The following is a 22,636-nucleotide window of genomic DNA, read 5'->3' as shown; positions in this document are numbered from 1 at the left end:
GTTCCCAGGGAACTTTCTTCTTTCATCATTCCCTTCCAGATCCCATCCTGATTCCTTTTTGTTTCCTGTTATCATCCTACCTGGTTATGTGGGATCTTTCTTGGAGCTTTGGTTGCATGAGAGAACTTTCGCCAGCTTTCATTTGGTATTCCGTGTGAACTGCTCCACGTGTAGATATATTCTGATGTGCTGTGGAAGGAGGTGAGCTACACACCCTTCTCCTCTGCCATCTTGATCTGTAATGCACACAGAATAGATCTCATTCTCATGATACTTGAAACTAGATGTGAACTGAAATTACCTAAAGCTATAACCCATCCCTGACTCAGCTGGACTCACAACAAAAAGAAAGGACATGACTTTTCTGGGAGAAAACAATACTTAATCCAATCTACAGTGCTTTCAAATACAATGTCAAGGATACAATAAGAAAAAAAATTGGGAGATGTGCAAAGAATCAGGAAAATATGAACCATAATAGGAGAAAAAATATGTTAAAGAAGTGAATGAAAAAGTAGAATTTCAACCGACAAGTGGGATCGCTAAAAAAAATCTCAGGGCATGGCCCACTTTCCAAAAACGGGGTGAAGGAAGAGAAGAGGTCAAAGTTTGCTTTGGGCTGTTACGGACTCTTGCCACTCCAAGAGCTGACAATTTCAGAAGACAACCCTTCAGCAAGGATGGTCATGATGAAGCTTTGTGGTTACTCTGAATCATTAGAGTCTTTCATTCAGAGTCAGTCAGGAGAGGATTACTCAGTTTACACTATTTAAGACAGACCCCTGCAAGATATACCCAGAATCTCTCAAGGAAAACTTGGTTCAACTTTAAGAAAGACTGAAGGTCAAGTGTGGATACAAATAATTTAAATCGAGTCATTATCATTACCATGATAGCTTATATATATAGGCCCAAAGAAGTTTATGTTACATATAAATTTTGGATCCAGCTCCTTTTCCATTTAGACTTCATAATTTTGTGACAGGGAAACACCATCTTACACTCGTCAAACATAAAGCCAAATAAAGAAGAAATCACCACTGGGAATCTCTTAAACTTACACTCTGGCAGGTGTCACACAGAAAATTATAACAACAGGTTTCACAGGAAAGAGGTTGAAAAGTAGGGATATGACGTCATCTGAGAGTAGAAAACTCAGTATCTATCTCCTGATGATAAAGCAACTACTTCATTTCTCACCATACATTTTTTAACCTACACCCACAGGTGTGGAAAAATAGAAAGAGGAAGATAACAGCAAACTGTAACACCGGTAGACAAGTAGAAAATCTTCAAGTTTTTATTTATTTCCTTCCAGACTATCTCTACTCATATATGAACAAAACTGAATTCGAATTCTGTGTTCCACTTTCGAAACACAGTTAATATTTACTCCATAATATTCTTGGTGGATATGAAATAATTTCCTTAACTATCTTCCTATTATTGATCAACTATACTGTTCAGAATTTTATAGTTTTAAAATAATAGCATCTTGATTATCCTTGTATCCAAACATATAAATCTGCATATTATTTTAGATTCAGACTATGTGACTGCTGAATCAAATATAATTTAAAAAACAAGCTCTCTTAATGTGCATTTTCAGCTTGCTTTACAAAAAAGGTCATACTAATTTACCCATCCATCCACTAGAACAATCTGATAGTATCCACCTCACTACTCATTCACAAGTATTTTAAAAAGTACTGGGGTAGGAGTTCCCATCGTGGCTCAGAGGAAATGAATATGTCTAGAATCCATGAGGATGCAGGTTCTATCCCTGGCCTCGCTCAGTGGATTAAGGATCCAGCATTGCCAGGAGCTGTGGTGTAGGCCAGCAGCTGCAGCTCCAATTCAACCCCTAGCCTGGGAACCTCCATATGCCATGGATGCAGCCCTTAAAAAAAAAAAATTACTGGGGTTAATTAAAAAATATAATATTTTTGTAGAAAAATATTGTAATATTAATTTAAAATTTAAGAATTTTTTGGAGTTCCCACTCTGATGCATTGGGTTAAGAATCCAACTACAGTGACTTAGGTTGCTACAGAGGTATGGGTTTGATCCCTGGCCTGGCTCAGTGGATTAAAGGATCCGCTGTTGCCACAGCTATAGTGTAAGTTGTAGCTATATCTCAGATGCAATCCCTGGCCCAGGAACTTCCATATACCATGGGTGTGGCCATAGAAATAACAATAATAATAATAAAATAAATATAAATAAAATTCAAGAATTTTTAAACATTTTAAAAAGTTTTAAAGAATGATACTAAACTTTGCCTTTGTTATAATATTAATAAAACTTAGAAAGCATTTTATAAGTGACCAAGATTTCAAGGGAAAGACTAATTTCTTGGAAAGGAATTGATTAAAATCATTCTCATCATACTTAGTATAACGTATTGCACAGAGTAGGAATTCACAAAAGTCTAAAATGCATGGTTGTTGAGTGAATTGTTATTCATTGATTAATGAATACATAACTCCTAAAACAATAGTGCTTTCATGCCGGGGTTGTTAGAGACCATTGGTTTGAACCCTCACATCAAGAAGCAGATGCAAAAGCCCAGAGACGTTTAGTAAGTTGCTCGATTGCTCTTCAGAATGTTCAAGTCACAAGTTTCAGTTTCTAAAACCACTAGAACAATGAAATAGGTGTGCATGAGGCCATTATTAGCCAACTAGTACAAATGTTGTATATAATAGGGAACAGAGCATATGTGGCAGAAATCTATTTATTTGTTTGTTCACCCATCATTTTACACATGCCGTTCCCTCAGAAGCTACCACGTTGTTAGAGGAGTCAGTCATCTCATAACTACAGACTGATGAATCCTGAGCCCTAAAACTTTTTAGCCCATTCTTTGGCCATAGCTGATTGGCTTGGTTGTGAGAATCTTGCAAGTTAGGTCAAGCAAGTCTTTTCTCTGAGATCGTTCTAACTTTTCTGATGGAATAAGACAAAAGAGATCTGTTGGTTACTAATTAACCATCACATGAAATAAATCTATTTTAAGTTTAAAAAAAAACTAGACAGCTACATGTAAAAAAAGTGAAATCAGACCACTTCCTAACACCATACACAAAAATAAACTCATAGATTAAAGAACTAAATATAAGACCAGACACTGTAAAACTCTTAGAGGAAAACATAGGCTGAATGCTTTCTGACATAAATTATAGCAATATCTTCTCAGATCCACCTCCTGTAGTAATGAAAATAAAAACAAAAATAAACAAATGGGACCTAATTAAACTTAAAAGTTTTTGCACAGCAAAGGAAGCCCTAAACAAAATGAAAAGACTACCCACAGAATGGAAGAAAATATTTCCCAATGAACCAACTGACAAGGTATTAATCTCCATAATACATAAATACCTCCTGCAGCTCAATATCAAAAAGAAAAAAAAATCCCATCAAAAAATGTGTGGAGGATCCAAACAGACAATTCTCCAAAGAATATATACAGATGGCCAAAAAACACATGAAAAGATGTTCAACATCACTAATTATTAGAAAAATCTAAGTCAAAACTACTAAGAGGTACCACCTTGCACCAGCCAGAATGGCCATTGTTAAAAGGTCTACAAACAATATATACTAGAGAGGATGTGGAGAAAAGGGAACCCTATTACACTGTTGGTGGGAATGTAAATTGGTGCAACCACTATGGAAAGTAGTATGGAAATTCCTTTTAATTCCAAAAACTAAAAATAGAATACCATTTGATCTAGCAATCCCACTCCTGGGCATCTATCCAGAGAAAACAATGACTTGAAAAAGATGTGTGTACTCCAATGTTCATTGCAGTACTATACACAATAGCCAAGACATAGAAGCAACCTAAATGTCCATCAACAGAGGAGTGGATAAAGAAAATGTGGTACATATACACAATGGAATACTACTCAGCCACAGAAAGGAATGAAATAATGGCATCTGAAACACCATGGATGGACCTAGAAATTACCATGCTAAGTGAAGTTAGTCAGACAGTGAGACACAAACATCATACGCTATCACTTATATGTGGAATCTAAAAAAAAAAATAAAAAGGATACAATGAACTTCTTTGCAGTACAGATATTAACTCACAGACTTTGAAAAACTTATGGTTTCCAAAGGAGACAGGTGGAGGAGGGGAGTGGAGGGACAGGCCAAGGATTTTGGATTGAAATGCTGTAAAACTTGGTTATGACGATTGGTGTGCACTTACAAATATAATAAAATTTACGGAGTTTTAAAAAGTGATCTCAGACCACTAGTGCACCCACGTGTCTGAGAAACACAAATATAAATTCTTTTTAGAGGAACTCTTTAACTAATACTTCAAAGACCTTTATTCTGCAAATAATGGGAAATCGAGCAGGTGAAAGCCAAACATTTCTAAACATAAAGAAAACAAGGTATCATGAGTGAAAACCAATGGGAAAAAAACAGTACAATCAGCCTCATAGAAAATATTACTATTGGAATGAGGGGATACAGAATACAGACCTAAGAATGTGTAAAATATTTTAAGTGAACAAAAAGGAGGCCTGAAATACATGAACAAAAGCAAGCAAATTAAAAAAAAAAAAAAAAGCCAACAACAACAAAGAGAATGCCTTAAAATATTTTTAATTAAAATAAAATTTTAAAACCTCAATGAACAGGTTTAATCATATTAAACAAAAGAGAAAATGATTGAGACCTGGAGGATAATTTAAAAGAAAATATCTGAATGAGCAATTCCAGAAGACAAAGAGATGGATATTCTGAGAAGTTAAAAGACACAGAAGATATAATGAGAAGTGTGGGATACAGATTTAAGTCCTTCCAGAAAGAGGAGAGGGAGATGAAGCAGAAACAATGATGAAAAAACACGGCTGCTAGATTCGGAGCGCTAATTAAAGAAACAATCCAAATATTAAGGAACCTCCCTCCCCCAAAAGCACCAGGTAAATAAAAAGAAGTATTTTTCTAATTCCACCACAGGGAAAGTGCAGAACATTAGAGAAGTAAAAGACAGAATGCCCCCCCAAGTAACAATTAGACCAAGAGATAACTCCTAACAGCAAAAATGGGAGCCAGAAGATAGTTGAATATTTTCATTATGCTAAAAGAAGATGCTTATCAAACTAGAATTCTATATACAGGGAAGGTATTTTTAAGAATAAAGAATAAGTATGGACATTTCAGGAAAATAAGAACTGAGAAAAAAGAAATTATAAAGAATATACTTTTTAGTAAGGAAAATGACCTTAGTTAGAAGATCTGAGAGATAAAAAGGAATTAAGAGAAAAGTTGGCCACAAATATGTGTAAATATAAATAAACATTGATTAATTACATAAAAATTAAGTCATCTGAATATGTGAAATTAAGATATATGAAAAGAATAAGTGGGGGAGGAGGATTGGATTTCAAGTTTTCTAAGGTCCTTGTTTAATTTGGAAAAAAGATAATCTGGTTAACTTTCAACTTTGTTAAGACAAATACATTAAAATTTCTAGGGTAATCAGTAAACAAATAGAAACTATGCATATAACTCCTAAACTGTTAGAGGAGACAAAAATGGCAAAAGAACTGTCTGAGCCCAGCCAGTTAGCTCAGCTAGTTAAAGCCCACCACAAGCAAGCCCACGTACAGATTTTATTTGTATATAGAACAATTAGTATCTCAGGGAGAACATTTATGGCTGGAAATTCTGGACCTTAAGCTCAGGGAAAAATATCTGTTAAGCACATGTAATTAAGTTATTATTGGAGTAGATGTCAGAAAATGATGTGTTACTTCCAGCACGAATGTGTCACTACTATTTCTCAAACCATGACTTCCCGATGGTGTGTTCTCTTCACAGACCAAGGACCACACCTGACTTCTTAGCTTTACTGCATGGGATAAGCTTGTGGCACTGGGCACCCATGTAGCATCCTAAAAAATAATACTTTCTATCTGAATAGCATTTTGTATCTACAAACAGTACTTACATTCTCATTCACCTTCCATGGAAACTCTTAGAAGCAGATATAAACTTACATTATAAATGAGGAAATAGAGGCTACACAAGTTGAAACAATTTACAAAGTAAATTAGTAGCACACATAGCCCTCAAACACTGGTCTCCCAGGTGCCTATAGAACACTCTACAATAGTCTCAAGTTGCCACTTTACTAAATTTACTTCTCCAAAAGAAGTTTAATCATAATGCATAAAAATGTTTAATTTTAATATTGCTTATTTTCCTATACCATAAAGAGTCTTCCTAACCCTTTATGCCAAGAATATTTTAGTGTATATGTCTGTGTGTATGTATATCAAACAACTGAAATGAGTTCATTCCAGAGAAGCAGCAAATATTGATTCCTGATAGATAACTGTGAAGTGATTTAGTAGTGTAACCCTCCCTTTTTCCTCTTCCCTTCATTTTTCCTCTTTCTTCAAATTTTTAAAGCTATCCCTCATATAATCCATACATTTTTATTAACAAATAAAACAACAAAAAAATTGTTTCCTGGCTGTTGAGGAATGAATGGTTAAAATGCAAGCCAAATATGACTTTTTGGCTTTTGAAACTTTTAATGAAAAGATACTGTTAAAATCAAATATTAATTATTTGGTATTTAAATTTTAAGTCATATGATTTTACTAAGATTTTAGAAACAAGTGTTTTTAGATATCTACTGATTTAGAAAACATATCATAAATAAAGTAAATTGATACTCTGTTAAATATCACGTGGCATATCTTATGTTTTGAATGGCTCTTTTACACATGCAGAAGTTTTTTAATATCATGCCTTGATGACGTGGAACATATCCATTCACTGAGTTACATAAATCTTCTAAATGTTGACTCATTTCATTATACAATATCAAAAACTCACATCAATTAATACCAACCACCCACCACCACCCACCTATAACCTTTTTGTAGGAAGAACAACAGAAAATCAATCAAAATAATTACTAGTGTCCAGGATGCCCACTAGATCTGAAATGCCTTGAAGATAAGGGTGACAACTTAATTAACATTGTATACTCCTTCCTAGCAGAGGGCCTGACACATGGCAAGTGCCCATTAAGTTTGTGAACAAATGAATGAGAGAACAGAGGAATAAATTAGGAGAATGAAGAGAATATTCACAAATGCAGAGCATGAATATTGGTAGCAAATGCAATGACATTCCAAAAGTGATAGTATAAAAGAAGCAAAGATTAAAAGGGGGGCTAATAAAGAAAATTCTAAGGGAGTAACTATAAGGAAATTAAGCTACCAATTCACTCTGTCAGTTTTGATTTTGTGTAACAATTGGTTAAATCCAACATAATCTCTACGGGAATTAACTATGACATCGAAGAATGATTTGACTGCAGCACCCATGGGTGTGTGAGGTTGTAACAGTTCATAAAACTCTGGATCAGTTGACTCTCTCCATAGGTGAGCCCTTAACATTTCCTTCTTTGTATCTCACGTTACAAAGCACAACATTTGCTTTTAATTTATTTTATGTAATCCTTTGAAAGGGAGTATATATAAAAAAAAATGCATTGCTGTTATCTCATCAGTTCTGTGAGGCATTCAGAAAAATCTATTTCAGGAGGAAGAGGCAACATGAAAAGAATAAAGAAATAAGTTTTAATAAAATCATTAAAAAGAAACTTGTTTAGAGATTAAGTTTCTGGAATTTTATGAAAATAGGGTTTTTACCTCTGTTGTCCATTTCAATTTCAGACACAACTTAAGAACTGTTTATTGAAAGGCAGGGTTCAATTGTTCTAGCCTCAAAATTATCAAAAAATTAATAATTAATTTTTTTAAATTTTAGAACATTTTAATCTTCCCCAAAAGGAAACAGTGTATCCTTTAACAGTCCACCCTTCTCCTCACTTCCTCTTAATATCTCCTGCCCTAGGAAACCACTAATTTATTTTTTTTTGTCTCTATAGATACTGCCTCTTTGCGGACATTTCATATAAATCCAATCATATAATACGTAGTCTTTTGTGGTTGGCTTGTTTCATTTAGCATAGTTTTTCAAGGTTTATCCATGTTGTGGTATACATTAGTACTTTATTCCTTTTTATGGCAGAATAATAAAGATACCACAAAAAAAGAAAACTACAGGCCAATTTCACTGAAGAACATCAATGCAAAAATCCTCAACAAAATACTAGCAAACCACATCCAGGGAGTTCCCGTCGTGGCGCAGTGGTTAACGAATCCGACTAGGAACCATGAGGTTGCGGGTTCGGTCCCTGCCCTTGCTCAGTGGGTTAACGATCCGGCGTTGCCGTGAGCTGTGGTGTAGGTTGCAGACGCGGCTCGGATCCCGCGTTGCTGTGGCTCTGGCGTAGGCCGGTGGCTACAGCTCCGATTCAACCCCTAGCCTGGGAACCTCCATATGCTGTGGGAGCGGCCCAAGAAATAGCAACAACACAACAACAACAACAACAACAACAACAACAACAACAACAAAAAGACAAAAAGGCAAACCACATCCAATAATACATTAAAAGGATTGTACATCATGACCAAGTGGGATTTATCCCAGGGATGCAAGCGTTCTTCAATACCCACATATCCATCAGTGTGATACACCACACGAACAAACTGAAGAATAAAAACCATAAGATCCTCTCAATAGACGTGGAAAAAGCCTTTGACAAAATCCAACACCCATTTCTGATAAAAACTCTTCAGAAAGTGGGCACAGAGGGAAACTGCCTCAACATGATAAAGGCCATACATGACACACCCACAGCTAACATCATTCTCAATGGTGAAAAGCTGAAAGGATTCCTGCTGAGATCAGGAATAAGACAAGGATGTCCACTCTCGCTACTACTCTTCAACATAGTTCTGGAAGTCCTAGCCACAGCAATCAGAGAAGTAAAAGAGATCAAAGGAATCCAAATTGGAAAGGGAGAAGGAAAACTATCACTATTTGCAGATGACATGATACCATACCTAGAGAACCCTAAAGACTCTACCAGAAAACTGTTAGAGCTCATCCATGAATTTGGCAAAGTCGCAGGATTCAAAATTAATACACAGAAATCGACGGCATTTCTATACACTAACAATGAAAGAGCAGAGAGAGAAATTAGGGAAGCAATCCCGTTTACCAGTGCATCCAAAAGAATAAAATACCTAGGAGTAAACCTACCTAAAGAGACAAAAGACCTGTACTCTGAAAACTATAAGACACTGATGAAAGAAATCAAAGATGACACAAATAGATGGAAAGAGATACCATGCTCGTGCATTGGAAGAGTTAATATTATCAAAATGACTATACTACCTAAGGCAATATACAGATTCAATGCAATCCCTATCAAATTACCAAGGCCATTTTTCACAGAACTCAAACAAAATATTTTAAAGTTTGTTTGGAAGCACAAAAGACCCAGAATATCCAGAGACATCCTGAAAAAGAAAAATGGAGCTGAAGGAATCAGGCTCCCAGACTTCAGACTATACTACAAAGCAACAATCATCAAAACCATATGGTACTGGCAGAAAGACAGAAATAGAGATTAGTGGAACAGGATAGAAAGCCCAGAATTAAACCCAGGTGCTGGGAAAACTGGACAGCCACATGCAAAAGAATGAAATTAGAACACTCCCTGACACCATACACAAAAATAAACTCCAAATGGATTAAACACCTAGATAGAAGACCAGACACTATCAAACTCTTAGAGGAAAACATAGGCCAAACACTCTCTGACATAAACGACAGCAACATCTTCTCAGATCCACCTCTTAGAGTATTGACAATAAAAACAAAAATAAACAAATGGGACCTAATCAAACTTCAAAGTTTCTGCACAGCAAAGGAAACCCTAAAAACACAAAACAACAACCCACAGAATGGGAGAAAATCTTTGCAAGTGAATCAACGGACAAGGGATTCATCTCCAAAATTTATAAACACTTTCTGTAGCTCCATACCAAAAAAACAAACAGCCCCATCCAAAAATGGGCAGAAGATCTAAACAGACAGTTCTCCAAAGAAGACATACAGATGGCCAAAAAACACATGAAGAGATGTTCAACACCACTCATTATTAGAGAAATGCAAATCAAAACCAGGATGAGGTACCACCTTACACCAGCCAGAATGGCCATCATCCAAAAGTCTACCAACAAGAAGTGCTAGAAAGGGTGTGGAGAAAAAGGAACCCTAGTACACTGTTGGTGGGATTGAAAATTGGTGCAACCACTGTGGAACACAGTATGGAGATGCCTCAGAAAACCAAACATAGGACGACCATTTGATCCAGCAATCCCACTCCTGGGCATCGATCCAGAGAAAACCATGACTCGCAAAGACACATGTACTCTGATGTTCATTGCAGCACTATTTGCAATAGCCAAGACATGGAAACAACCTAAATGTCCATCGACAGAGGAGTGGATTGAGAAGATGTGGTACATAGACACCATGGAATATTACTCAGCCATTAAAAAGAATGAAATACCAGCATTTTTAGCAACATGGATGGACCTAGAAATTATCATGCTAAGTGAGGTCAGCCATACTATGAGACACCAGCATCAAATGCTTTCACTGACATGTGGAATCTGAAAAAAGGACAGACAGAACTTCTTTGCAGAACAGATGCTGACTCACAGATACTGAAAAACTTATGGTCTTCGGAGGAGACAGTTTGAGGGGTGGGGGGATGTGCTTGGGTTATGGGGTGGAAATCCTGTGAAATCAGATTGTTATGATCAATATAAAACTACAGATGTGATAAATTCATTTGAGTAATTAAAAAAAAGAAATGGGAAAATAAATAAATAAATAAATGACTTCTGCTGGGGAAAAAAAAAGAACAACCAACAGAAAGCTAATGGAAGAAACATATAAAAGTATAATGTACATTATAAAAGCAGATATTGTTTTATTAAGCTTTCTTTTCAATTTTCTGTAAAAAAAATTACATAGAATGCATATGTGTTAAAAGAAAAAAAGAAGACAGATAATAACAAGCGTTGGTGAGAATGCACAGAAATTAGAAAATACCCTCTCCAATACACTGCTTTTGAGAATGTGGAAGGTGTGGCTGTGTTGGAAAAGAGTCCAACAGTTCCCTAAATGATTAACATAGTTACCATATGCTGTATACATATATAGAGGCTATAAACCCGGGAGAAATGAAAACATCTCCACACAAATACCTGTACACTAATATTCATAGCAATACTGCTCATAATAACAAAATGTATAAACAACCCAAGTGTCTACTGCCTCATAAATGGGTAAATTTAGGTTATGCCTACACAACTAAATTCTTAAAGACTTATACTTAACTCTAATTTTTCATCCCAAAACAGTTTTTTGAAAATTCTGTGATTCAACCTAAACCTGAAACAAGACAAAAATTCTATTGATTCATACCAATTAATCATAGCAATTCACATTCTCTTGGATCTTCTACTGTCAATTACTAGTCTGTAATAGAAACTACTGCTTTCAAAATAATTTTCAAGTCTTATACTCATTGAAATCACCCTTTTGAGAAGTAGTGTATGATGCATATACTCTAAAAAACAGACTCTGAAACTGGATGACCTGAGTTAAAATCCCAAATTTGAAAGTTCTATAAAGGCAGTGCCTATGTTTTGCTCATTTCCAAACTCTTTAAGGAGGAGAACACTGAGCAGCCACTACGGAAAACAGTGTGGAGATTCCTCAAAAATTTAAAAATAAAACTATCATTATGACCCAGCAATTCCACTCCTGGGTATTTACCCAAAGGAAAGAAAAACAGCTAATTAGAAAAGATTTATGTACCCCCATGTTCATCATAGCATTATTTACAATAGCCAAGATATAGAAGCAACCTAAGTTGCTCATCAATAGAGGAATGGTTAAAGAAGATGTGATACATAGGAGGAATAGACTATCACTCAGCCGTAAAAAGAAGGAAATCTTGCCATTTGAAACAGCATGGAGGGACCTCGAGGGTATTATGCTAAGTGAAATAAGTCAGCGTTAAGGCAAATGCTGTATGATTTCGCATACATGTGGAATTCCAAAGTCAAACAAAACAGGTGAACATACATAACAAAACTGAAATGAGATGTAGATACAGAGAACAAACGGGTGGTTGGGGGAGGAGGGTGCGGGCAGCTTGGGAGGAGGAGAGAAATAAGTGAAGGAGATTAAGAGATACAATGTCCAGCTGCAAAATAAATGAGTCATGTCTATGAAATGCAAAGTGCAGGGAGGGGGATCACAGTCAGCAACTGTGTGATATCTTTGTAGGGTGACACACTGTAACTAGACCTATTATAGTGATCAGTCTGAAATGGCGAAACAGAATCATTATGTTGGGTGACAGGAACTAACATACCACTGCAGGTCAGACAAACCCATAGGAAAAGAGGTCAGATTTGTGGTTAACAGAAGCAGGAGTTCGGGGGAAGGGGACATGGATGAAGGTCGTCAAAAGGTACAAATTTTCATCATAAGAAAATAAGTACTAGGAGCTGATATACGACATGATAAATATAATTAACACTGCTGGATGTCATATGTGAAACTTCGCAGAGTAAATTCTAAGAGTTTCTCATCACAAGAAAAAGATGTTCTATTTCTTTAACTTTGTATCTATATGAGATGATCCTTGTTCACTAACGGTGATAATCACTTCGTGATGTACGTAGATCGAATCAGGCTGCACACCTTAATCTCACACAGCACTGTGTCAGCTGTACTCACTAAAACCAGAAAAGGGGGAGGCAGAGAGAGATGAATCAAGGCGCGGAGCAGGAAAGACCATGCGAATCCACCTGCCCCACAAACACATCAAAAATACATCTAGATGTGGGACAATGCAAGCTGTAAACTCTCTGGAAACTGGCAGAAATACTCTCATACAAACAAGGCTATAAGAAGGATCCACGTGGACCTGAGAAGGAAGGAAAGAAAAGCAGTCCGGCCCAGCACCTGCGCCCCTGAGAGGGGTTAAGACCAAAGGGGATGTTCTGCAGAAGGAAACCCGCCCAGAGGAGTGGGCAGTCCAAGGCACAGCGAGCACCCAGTCCTGGGGCTGGCACAGGGAAGGAGAGCCCACGTTGCTGGCTGGAGGGCGAGGAGAGGTCTGGACGCTGCCAATGAGGAGTTCAGGGGCACTGCCTTGACCAGAGGCAGGGCAGAACGGGTGGGCTGGGAACTGCTCCAGTGGCTGTCCTATTTTCTGCAAAGCACCCTAGTGCACAACTCAGCCTGAGCCGAGCCCCCACTAACTTGACCTCATAGCTCTGCACTGAACCAAGGGCTGCCAGCACCTGGAAGAGAGCCCAGCCATGAGACGAAGAGGCAACCTGGACCTGGCCAGCATCTAAATGGGCAGTAGTGGCCATCACTGCTATCTATCCAGGCAGCACACAGGGATGGTCCCGATCTTTGATGAAGGAGAGACTGCCACAACCCATGCCCAGCATACGCCCAGCGCCCACACAGGCCCCAACTACCCTGTGGTATGGCTCCACAACAGGGTAGGGGTGCCAGAGGCTGGGGATAGAATTGGCAGTGAGTCACAATGGAGTTTCAGGCCCAAAGCTGCATCTGAGCAGGGTGGAAGCACTGGCACAGGTGGCTTACTGGAGGCAGCCCCAACCTTGGTCTACGGCAGGCCCATTACAGCCTTTCTCAAACGTGAGCCGAGAGCCTCTTGCTCCAGCACTACTCCTCTCTAGAGCAAGGGTACTAGTGTTAGGAAAGGGGGGTGGACACACTAAAGGATAGAGCCAAGTTGGACCCAAGTTCAAGGACTTCTGCTTTGATCCAACTCCATCCCCACTAGGATGATGACAAGCACTGAGCAGAAAAGAAGCTGCACCTCACACCTGGTTCAGCCACAGCCCCTGCATTTCTGGCCTTACCTCCCAACAAGAGGATAGCTGCCAGTATGCTGTAATGGAAGTTGTAATTTCATTCATATTAAATCCAACTCTCCCACCAAAGGCAGTGGGCACAGGCAGACTGAATAGGGACACTCCCAAATAAGGACATCCCTTCAAGACTGAAACAGATTCAGTATTTCATCTATATTAACAGAGACGGAGAAACTCTTGCAAAGCAAAGGGCGGGGAAACTGGTCTCATTTGAAAGAGCAAGAGAAAACCCCTGAAAAAACAAAAGTGAAACAAATAAACAATGTATCAGACAACTAATTTGAAGCACTAGTAATAAAATGCTAGCTGAATTAGGGGAAACAATAGATGAACAAAGTGAGGATTTTAACAAGAAACTGTAAAATATAAAAAAGAACCAGTGAGAACTGAAGAATGCAATAACTTAAACAAAAAACACACTAGAAGGAATAAATGGGAGACTAAGTGACATAGGAAAATGCATAAGTGATCTGAAGATGCAATAATAGAAACCACCCAGTCACAGCAAAAAGAAAAACAAAGACAGAAAATGAAAACAATTTAAGGGATCTCTGAGATAACATCAAGCACCAACCTTCACATTATTAGGTTTCCAGTGAAGAGAGAGAGAAGGGGGACAAGCATGTATTTGATGAAACTTCCCAAACCTGGAGAATGAAACAGAAATCCAGAGATGGGGAGCATAGAAGGTCCCAAACTATGAATTCAGACCCAGATCAAGACATATCATAATGAAAATGGCAAAAGTTAAAGATGGAGAGAGAATTCTAAAAGCAGCAAAAGAAAAACAAAGAGTCATATACAAGGGAACCCCCACAGGGCTATCCACTGATTTTTCTGCAGAAATTTTGCGAGCCAGAAGGGAGTGACGTGATTTATTCAATGTGTTAAAAGAGGAAATCAGCAACCAAGGATACTCTGCTCAGCAAGATTTCCACTTAGGATGGAAGGAGAGAGAGCTCAGACAAGCGAAAATGAAAGAGTTAGTTAAGATTAAACCCACCCTGAAAGAAATCTCAAAAGACCTCTAAGTGGAAAAGAAAAGGCTATAGGAAGGAGTTCCCTTGTGGTACAGTGGGTTAAGGATCCAGCATTATCACTGCATGGGCTCAGATTGCTGCTATGGTGCAGGTTCAACCCCTGATCCAGGATTTTCTGCATCCACAGGTGCAGCAAAACAAAAAAACAAAAAAAAAAAGAAAGAAATAAAAAAAAAAGAAAAGGCTATAATAAGAAGTAAGAATCTAAGACTCTATAGGAAGTGGAAAAAATCCCAGTAGAAAAGGCAAATATACAGTATAAAGACTGAAAATCAACCACTTAAGCTAGTACAAAAGTTAAAAAACAAAAAATTACAAAATCAACTATAATAACCAGTAAAGGCATAAATGTGAAGATATAAAACATGACATCAAGGAGTTCCTGTTGTGGCTCAGTGGTAATGAACCTGACTAGTATTCATGAGGATGCAGGTTTGATCCTTAGCCTCACTCAGTGGATTGAAGCATCCAGTGCTGCTGTGAGTTGTGGTGTAGCCTGTAGATGTGGCTTCCATCCCACGTTGCTGTAGCTCCGGTATAGGCTGATTCAGCCCCTAGCCTGGGAACTTCAATATGCCACAGGTGTGGTCCAAAAAAGACATCAAAAACACCAAACGTAGAAGAGAATTTAAAATGTTTATCTTTAAGACTGTGCTTGAACTTAAAGGAATACATGTTTAAAACAAGTCAATATAGCTATAGGTTAATATATATGAACCCATGGTAACCATAAATCCCAAACTGGCAATATATACACAAACACTAGACAGAAAGCTACACAAGTGTATGACCAAAGGAAACTATCAAACCACAAGGGAAGAAACTAAAAGAAGAATAAAAGAGAGAACTGCAAAAGCAAGTGGAAATAAAGTAATAAAATGGCAGTAAGTACATACCTATCAATAACTACTTTAAATGTCAATAAACTAAATGCTCTAGTCAAAAGACACACAGTGGCTGACTGAATAAAAAACAAAACCCATCTATAGGCTGCTAGTGAGATTCTCACTTCAGAGTTAAGACATAGTGAGGGACTGGAAAGGGATAATCATGAAAACAGAAGTGACAGGAAAACAGGGTAGTATTACCCATATCAGACAAAATGGACGTAAAAGCAAAGTCTATAGCAAAAGACAAAGAAGGGTATTATAAAATGATGAACGGATGGACACAGGAAGAGAATATTATACCCATTAACATAGACGCACCCAGTATAGGAGTATTTAAATGTATAAAGCAAGCGTCAACAGGCGTAGAGGGGGAAAGGGACAAAAACACTACGTAATAGGGGACTTCAGCACCTCGCTTACATCAATGGACAGATCACGCAAAAAGAAAATCGGTAAGGAAAGCAGTGGACAAGTTGGACCTAAGAGATATCACAGGACAGCCCTAAGTTTCCAAGACGGAAGTTTATAGCAATACAGGCCTTTGTGTAAGAGGAAAATATCAAATAAACAACCTAACCTATCATCTAAAGGAATTAAAAAGAAGAACAAGCAAAGCCCAAAGTCAGCAGGAAGGAAGGAAATAATAAAGATCAGAGAGGAAATTAATAAAATGGAGATCAGAAAAGCGATAGAAATAATTAATAAAACTGAGAGCCGGCTTTTTTGGAAAACATAAGCAAAATTGATAAACTTTTAGCCAGATTCATCATGAAGAAAAGAGAGAGGGCCCAAATTTTTTTAAAAAAGAGGAAAGAGAATGAAAGAGGAGCAGTAACAACCAATACCACAGAGAAAGCAAAAAAAATCATAAGAGAATAATAGAAACAGTTATTTGCCAGCAAATTAGATCTAAAAGAAATGGACAAGAAATACACAACCTTTAAAGATTGATTCAGGAAGAAATAGATAGGAAGAAATTTCAGGAAGAAATTTCAGGAAGAAATAGACCAATAACTAGTAATAAAATTAAATTGTAGTTTAAAAAAAAAGAAAAAAAGCTACGCAAATTTAAGTCCAGGACCGCCTAGCTTCACAGGGAAACTGCACCAAACAAAGAGCTAATACCTATCCTTCGGAAACTATTCCAAAAACCTGAAGAGGACAAAACACTCTCGATTCATTCTACAAGGCCACAATTACCCTAACACTAAAACCAGAAAAAGATACAACAAAAAAGGAAAATTACAGGCCAATATCTCGGATGGCTATATATGCAGAAATTCTTAACAAAATATTAGCAAACTAAATTCAGCAATATATAAAAAGGATCATATATCATGAATAAGTGAGACTTATTCCAGGGACACAAGGATAACTTGACATTCACAAATCAATCAATGTTATACACCACATCAACAAAAGGAAAGATTAAAAACTACATGATCATCTCAACAGACACAGAAAGAGCATTTCACAGACTTTGGTATCCATTCTTGATAAAAACTCCCATCAAAATGGGTATAGAGGGAATGTATCTCAACATAATAAAGGCCACTTATGATAAACCCACAGCTAACTTCATACTTAATGGTGAAAATCTGAAATCCTTTCCTCTAAACTCAGAAGTAAGTCAAAGATGCCCACTCTCATCACTTGGATTGAACACAGTATTGGAAGTCCTAGCCACGCACAATCAGATAGTATAAAGACATAAAAGGCATCTAAATTAGAAGGGAAGAAGTAAAACTTCACTGTTTGTGGATAATATGATACTACTAAAGTCTTCACCAAAAAAACTATTAGAACTAATAAATGAATTCAGTAAAGTTACAGGATACAACATTAATTTATAGAAATCTGCTGTTTTTCCATACATTAATAATGATCAGAAAGAAAAAACAAGAATACAATCCCTTTAAAAATCACATCAAAAAGAATAAATACCTAGTAGTAAATTTAACCAAAAGGTGAAAGACCTATACTCTGAAAACGATAAAGCACTGATGAAAGAAGTTGAAGAATCATCAACTATGTACAATCTATGTATCAACATAGAAATGGACGATATCCTGTGTTCTTGGATTGGACGAATTAACAGTTAAAATATCCATACTGTCCGAAACAATGTACAGATTTAATACAATCACTGTCAAATGCCCATGGCATTTCCATAGAACTAGAACAAATATCCTAAAATTTACATGGAATCACAAAAGATGTTGAATTGCCATAGCAATCTTGAGGATAAAGAACAAAACTGGATGTATCACACTTCCTGACTTCAGACAATTATTCAAAGCCACAGTAATCAAAACAGAACAGTGCTGAGACAAAAACAGACACCTGGAGTTCCCATTGTGGCTCAGTGATTAACGAACCCGACTAGCATCCATGAGTACATGGGTTCAATTCCTGGCCTCACTCAGTGGGTTAAGGATCTGGTGTTGCTGTAAAAAAAAAAAAAAAAAAAAAAAAAGCTGTAGTGTAGGTCACAGAAGAGGCTCATACCCCACATTGCTGTGGCTCTGGCATAGGCTGGCAGCTACAGCTCTGACTGGACTCCTGGCCTGGGAACCTCCACATGCCTTGGGTGTGGCCCTAAAAAGACAAAAAAGACAAAAACGAAAACAAAACAAACATACACATAACTCAATGGGACAAAATAGAGAGCCCAGAAATAAACTCTTGCATAGGGTCAATTAATCTCCGACAAAGAAGGCAAGAGGATACAGTCAAGAAAAGACGATCTCTTCAATAAGCGGTGCTGGAAAAACTGAGTATCTAACTGAGTATCTACACGTAAAAGAATGGGATCAGAACATTTCTTCACATCATATACAAAAAACTCCAAATGGATTAAACACCTTAATGTAATATCTAAAACCATAAAACTCCCAAAAGAGAATATAGGCAGAATACTCTTTGACACAAACTGGAGCAATATTTTTTAGATCTGTCTCCTAAGGCAAAAGAAATAAAAGCAAAAGTAAACAAAGGGGACATAATGAAACTCAAACCTTTTGCACAGCAAAGGATATCAAACAAAAAGATAACCTATCGAATGGGAGGAAATATTTGCAAATGATGGGACCAATAAGGGGTTAATACCCAAAATATATAAACAGCACATACAACTCAATATAAAATAAAAAACAACCACTTGATTACAAAACAGGCAGACTTTTTCCAAAGAAGACACACAGATCACTAACAGGCACACGAAAAGAGCGTCAACACTGCTAATTATTAGAGAAATACAAATCTAAACCACGATGAGGTATCACTTCACATCTGTCAGAATGGCTACCATCAAAGAGATCAGGATAACGGATGCTGCCAAGGATACGGAGAAAAGGAAACCTTGCACACTGGTTTTCGGTTGTTTTTGTCTTTTTAGGGCCATACCCACGGCATATGGAGGTTCCCAGGCTAGGCGTCAAATCGGAGCTGTAGTTGCTGGCCTACACCACAGCCACGGCAATGCTGGATCCCAGCTGTGTCTGTGACCTACAGCACAGCTCATGGCAATGCCTGAATCTTAACCCACTGAGTGAGGCCAAGGATCAAACCTGTGTCCTCATGGATGCTAGTCAGATTCGTTTCCACTGAGCTACGACAGGAACTCCCTTGCACACTGTTGATGGGAATGCAATTTGGTGCAGCCACTATGGAAAACAGTGTGGAGGTTCTCGATAAATCCAGCAATTCTACTCCTGGATATATTATCTGAAAAAAGAAAACGAAAACACTAGTTCAAAAAGATACATGCAGCCCGATGTTTGTAGCAGCATAATTTACAATAGCCAAAATTTGGATGCAACTCATATGTCCATTAACAAATGAGTGGCTAAAGAAGAACTGGTTTGTATAACAACGGAATGCTACTCTGCCATAAAAAATAGAATTCTGCCATTTGCAACAATGTGGGTGGATCTAGAAAGAACTACGCCTAGTAAAGTAGGTCAGAGAAAGAAATATCCTCTGTTATCACTCATACATGGCATCCAAAAATAAAACAAACAAACGCATGTAACAAAACAGATTCACAGATACAGAGACCAAACTAGTGTATATCAGTCAGGAAGGGGAAAGGTGGTGGGCGAGAGAGTGGCTGAGATTAAGAGATACAAACGATTACGTATAAGAGAGGTAAGCAACAGGATAAAGGCTACCACACAGGGAAATACGGCCATTACTTGGTAATAACTTTAAATGCAGTATAATCTACAAAAATATTGAATCACTATGCTGTACAGCTGATACTAATACAATATTGTAAATCAAATATACCTCAATTTTAAAATATTTGTTAAAAAATTAAAAGCATATTAAAAATAAAAAAGGAAAATATAGAAAATAAAAGAAACAAATCACCAATAATCTCACTCTAGAGATAAATGTTTACATTTTGATGCTTCCTTCTGCCATATGTACATATATCACACATATAGCACATAATTGAGATGATGATACACTTGAGAAAAGGTTCTATATCATAAACTTCTTCACTTAATATTATTTTATGAGTCTTTTGCATTTCGCCATATCCTTAAAAAGCTGTGAAAATTATGTTCAGTGGTTTTACAGCAATCTATTTTAGGCGCTTATCCCGTCTCAGCAATTCCCCTCCTACTGAATTATAAGATTGTTTCAATATTTCATTCTTTTAGCTAATGTGTTGATAAACACCTTTTTAAATAAATTTTTACCCATCTCCTTGAATATTTCTATTCTAAATCTTCTTGAAGTGGGATACTGGGAGGAAGGATATTTTGAAATCTTCAGGTAAATACTGTTAGTCTGTGTTCCAGAAAGAAATGCATTAATTAATGTTCTAATGAGTCAATGTACGAGACAGCATCTTTCATAGAACATTAAACACTGACTTTTAAAAACAGGAATGTGTGGGGTTGGGGATGGAAATGTGAAATTAGGTTGTGATGATGGCTGTACAACTATAAATATAATAAAATTCACTGAATTAAAAAAACCGGAAAATATTCCCATTTTATAATAAAAAATTATATGTTAAATTTAAAAATATCAGGGAACTAAGCATTCATATATTTTTTCATATGAATTAAAAGAAATAAGGAAAAGCATGGACTAAGCATTAATTGAGCACCTACAATGTACCAAACACTTATGATGTAAGTGCTTTCATGTGTTATTTCATTTACTCCTCATAAGATACCTTCCAGACAGGTATTATTGTCCACATTTTATGGTTTAAGGAAATGTTGAGAGAGGTTAAACTCAGAAAAGAATAATCTCTTTCCCTCCACGAGCTTATTATCTAGTAGGGGAGGTATATTATGTATAATAATTACAACAAATACAATACCTGTAGTATGTAATAAATGGCTTCAGGTAGTTCAAAAGAAAGAAAGCTTACTTCTAGTGTGGATGTTTGAGAAGGTTTTATGTTGAGACCACACCGAAAGTGGACCAACAAGGAAAGGATACAAGCAAAGAGCTTTTAATTTCACTTTTGACAGACGGTTCCTCCTCTAGTCTTTTTCTGGCAGGCTCAGTGACTCCTCATTCTCCAACTAAATATTGGATAACTATATTTAAAATTTTAAAAGAGAAGCCAATAAAAACATAGGATATAACTGCCAAAATTTTAATGTGAGTTTTGGAAACATAATAAAATGTATAATGTTTAATAATAATGGGTAACATTTATTGAGTGCTTATCAGGTGTCAGAAATCTTGTGTGAAGTGCTTTCCATATATTCACTCATTTAAACATCCATATTTATTACAATACCACAGAAAATAAACTAGACCTAAAAAGGGCCACACAATTTTACTAAGAATCATGTGACTCACTTGTCAAAACAGCTATCATTTAAAAGACCATAAATACCAAATGTTGGGGAGGATGTAGAGAAAAGAGAATGCTTGCACTCTGTTGGCAGGAAAGCAAACTGGTATAGCCACTGTGGAAACCAGTATGGAGATTCTCAAAAAAACTGAAAACTACCACATGACCAAGCAACTCCGCTCCTGGATATATATCCAAAAAAAAAAAAAAAAAAAAAAAACCTCAAACACTAATTTGAAAAGATATATGCACCCCAATGTTCATTGGAGCATTATTTACAATCGCCAAGATGTACAAGCAAGTAAAGTGTACATCAGCAGATGAATGGATAAAGATGTGGCACATATATACAATGGAATACTACGTAGCCATTAAAAGAATGGAATCTTCTCATCTGCAACAACTTGAATGGAATTGGAGGTTATGCTAAGTGAAATGAGGTAGACAAAGACAAATATTGCATGATTTCATTTATATGTGAAATCTAAAAAATAAAACTAGTAAATATAACAAAAAAAGAAACAGACTCACATACATAGAGAACAAACTAGTGGTTTCCAGTGGGGAGAGAGATGAGGGGAGGGGAGAAATAGGGGTAGAGGGTTTAAGAAGTACAAACTATTATGTATAAAACATATAAACTAAGAAGATACATTGTACACCACAGGAAGTATAAACAATATTTTATAATAACTATAAATGTAATATAATCTTTTAAAATTGAGAATCACTATGTCATATGTCTGAAACTTACATAATAATGCACAGTGACTATACCTCAATTTTAAAAAAGAATCACAAGACTTAAATGACCAAGGCAAAGGTCAGGTTTAGAGTCATCTGACTCCAAAGCCAGCTCACAATGCTATGTGTACAGTTATGTCAAGCTAAAAATCATTGGCAGATTTGTGTTCAAAACAAAAAAGAAGTCTGATTGAAGCATATTAAGTTTACTTGAGGACTTAAAGCATTCAGTGC

At 36.7% G+C, this 22,636-nt stretch overlaps 1 protein-coding gene across 5 annotated transcripts in view; it reads right to left on the bottom strand.

The window, feature by feature from the left end:
• The window catches only part of ODF2L (outer dense fiber of sperm tails 2 like), a 604,788-nt gene that overhangs the window by 330,210 nt on the left and 251,942 nt on the right, over positions 1-22,636 (bottom strand). For 4 of the 5 annotated variants that reach the window (XM_085024219.1, XM_085024225.1, XM_013997449.3 and 1 more), the window contains one exon: positions 81-236. The exons of the other annotated variant lie outside the window; for it this stretch is intronic. The gene's annotated coding sequence lies outside the window, so the exon portion shown is untranslated. The remainder of the gene's footprint in view (positions 1-80; positions 237-22,636) is intronic. 5 annotated transcript variants of the gene reach the window in all.

This window comes from Sus scrofa, chromosome 4 (assembly GCF_054392235.1).
Source record: "Sus scrofa isolate SSC_HxYL_T2T_F1_AM1 chromosome 4, Sscrofa_HxYL_maternal_Yorkshire_Landrace_v2.0, whole genome shotgun sequence".
In the NCBI taxonomy this organism is placed as follows: Eukaryota; Metazoa; Chordata; class Mammalia; order Artiodactyla; family Suidae; genus Sus; species Sus scrofa.
Note: the sequence above shows the minus strand (reverse complement) of the source record. Positions and strands in the feature narration are given on the sequence as shown.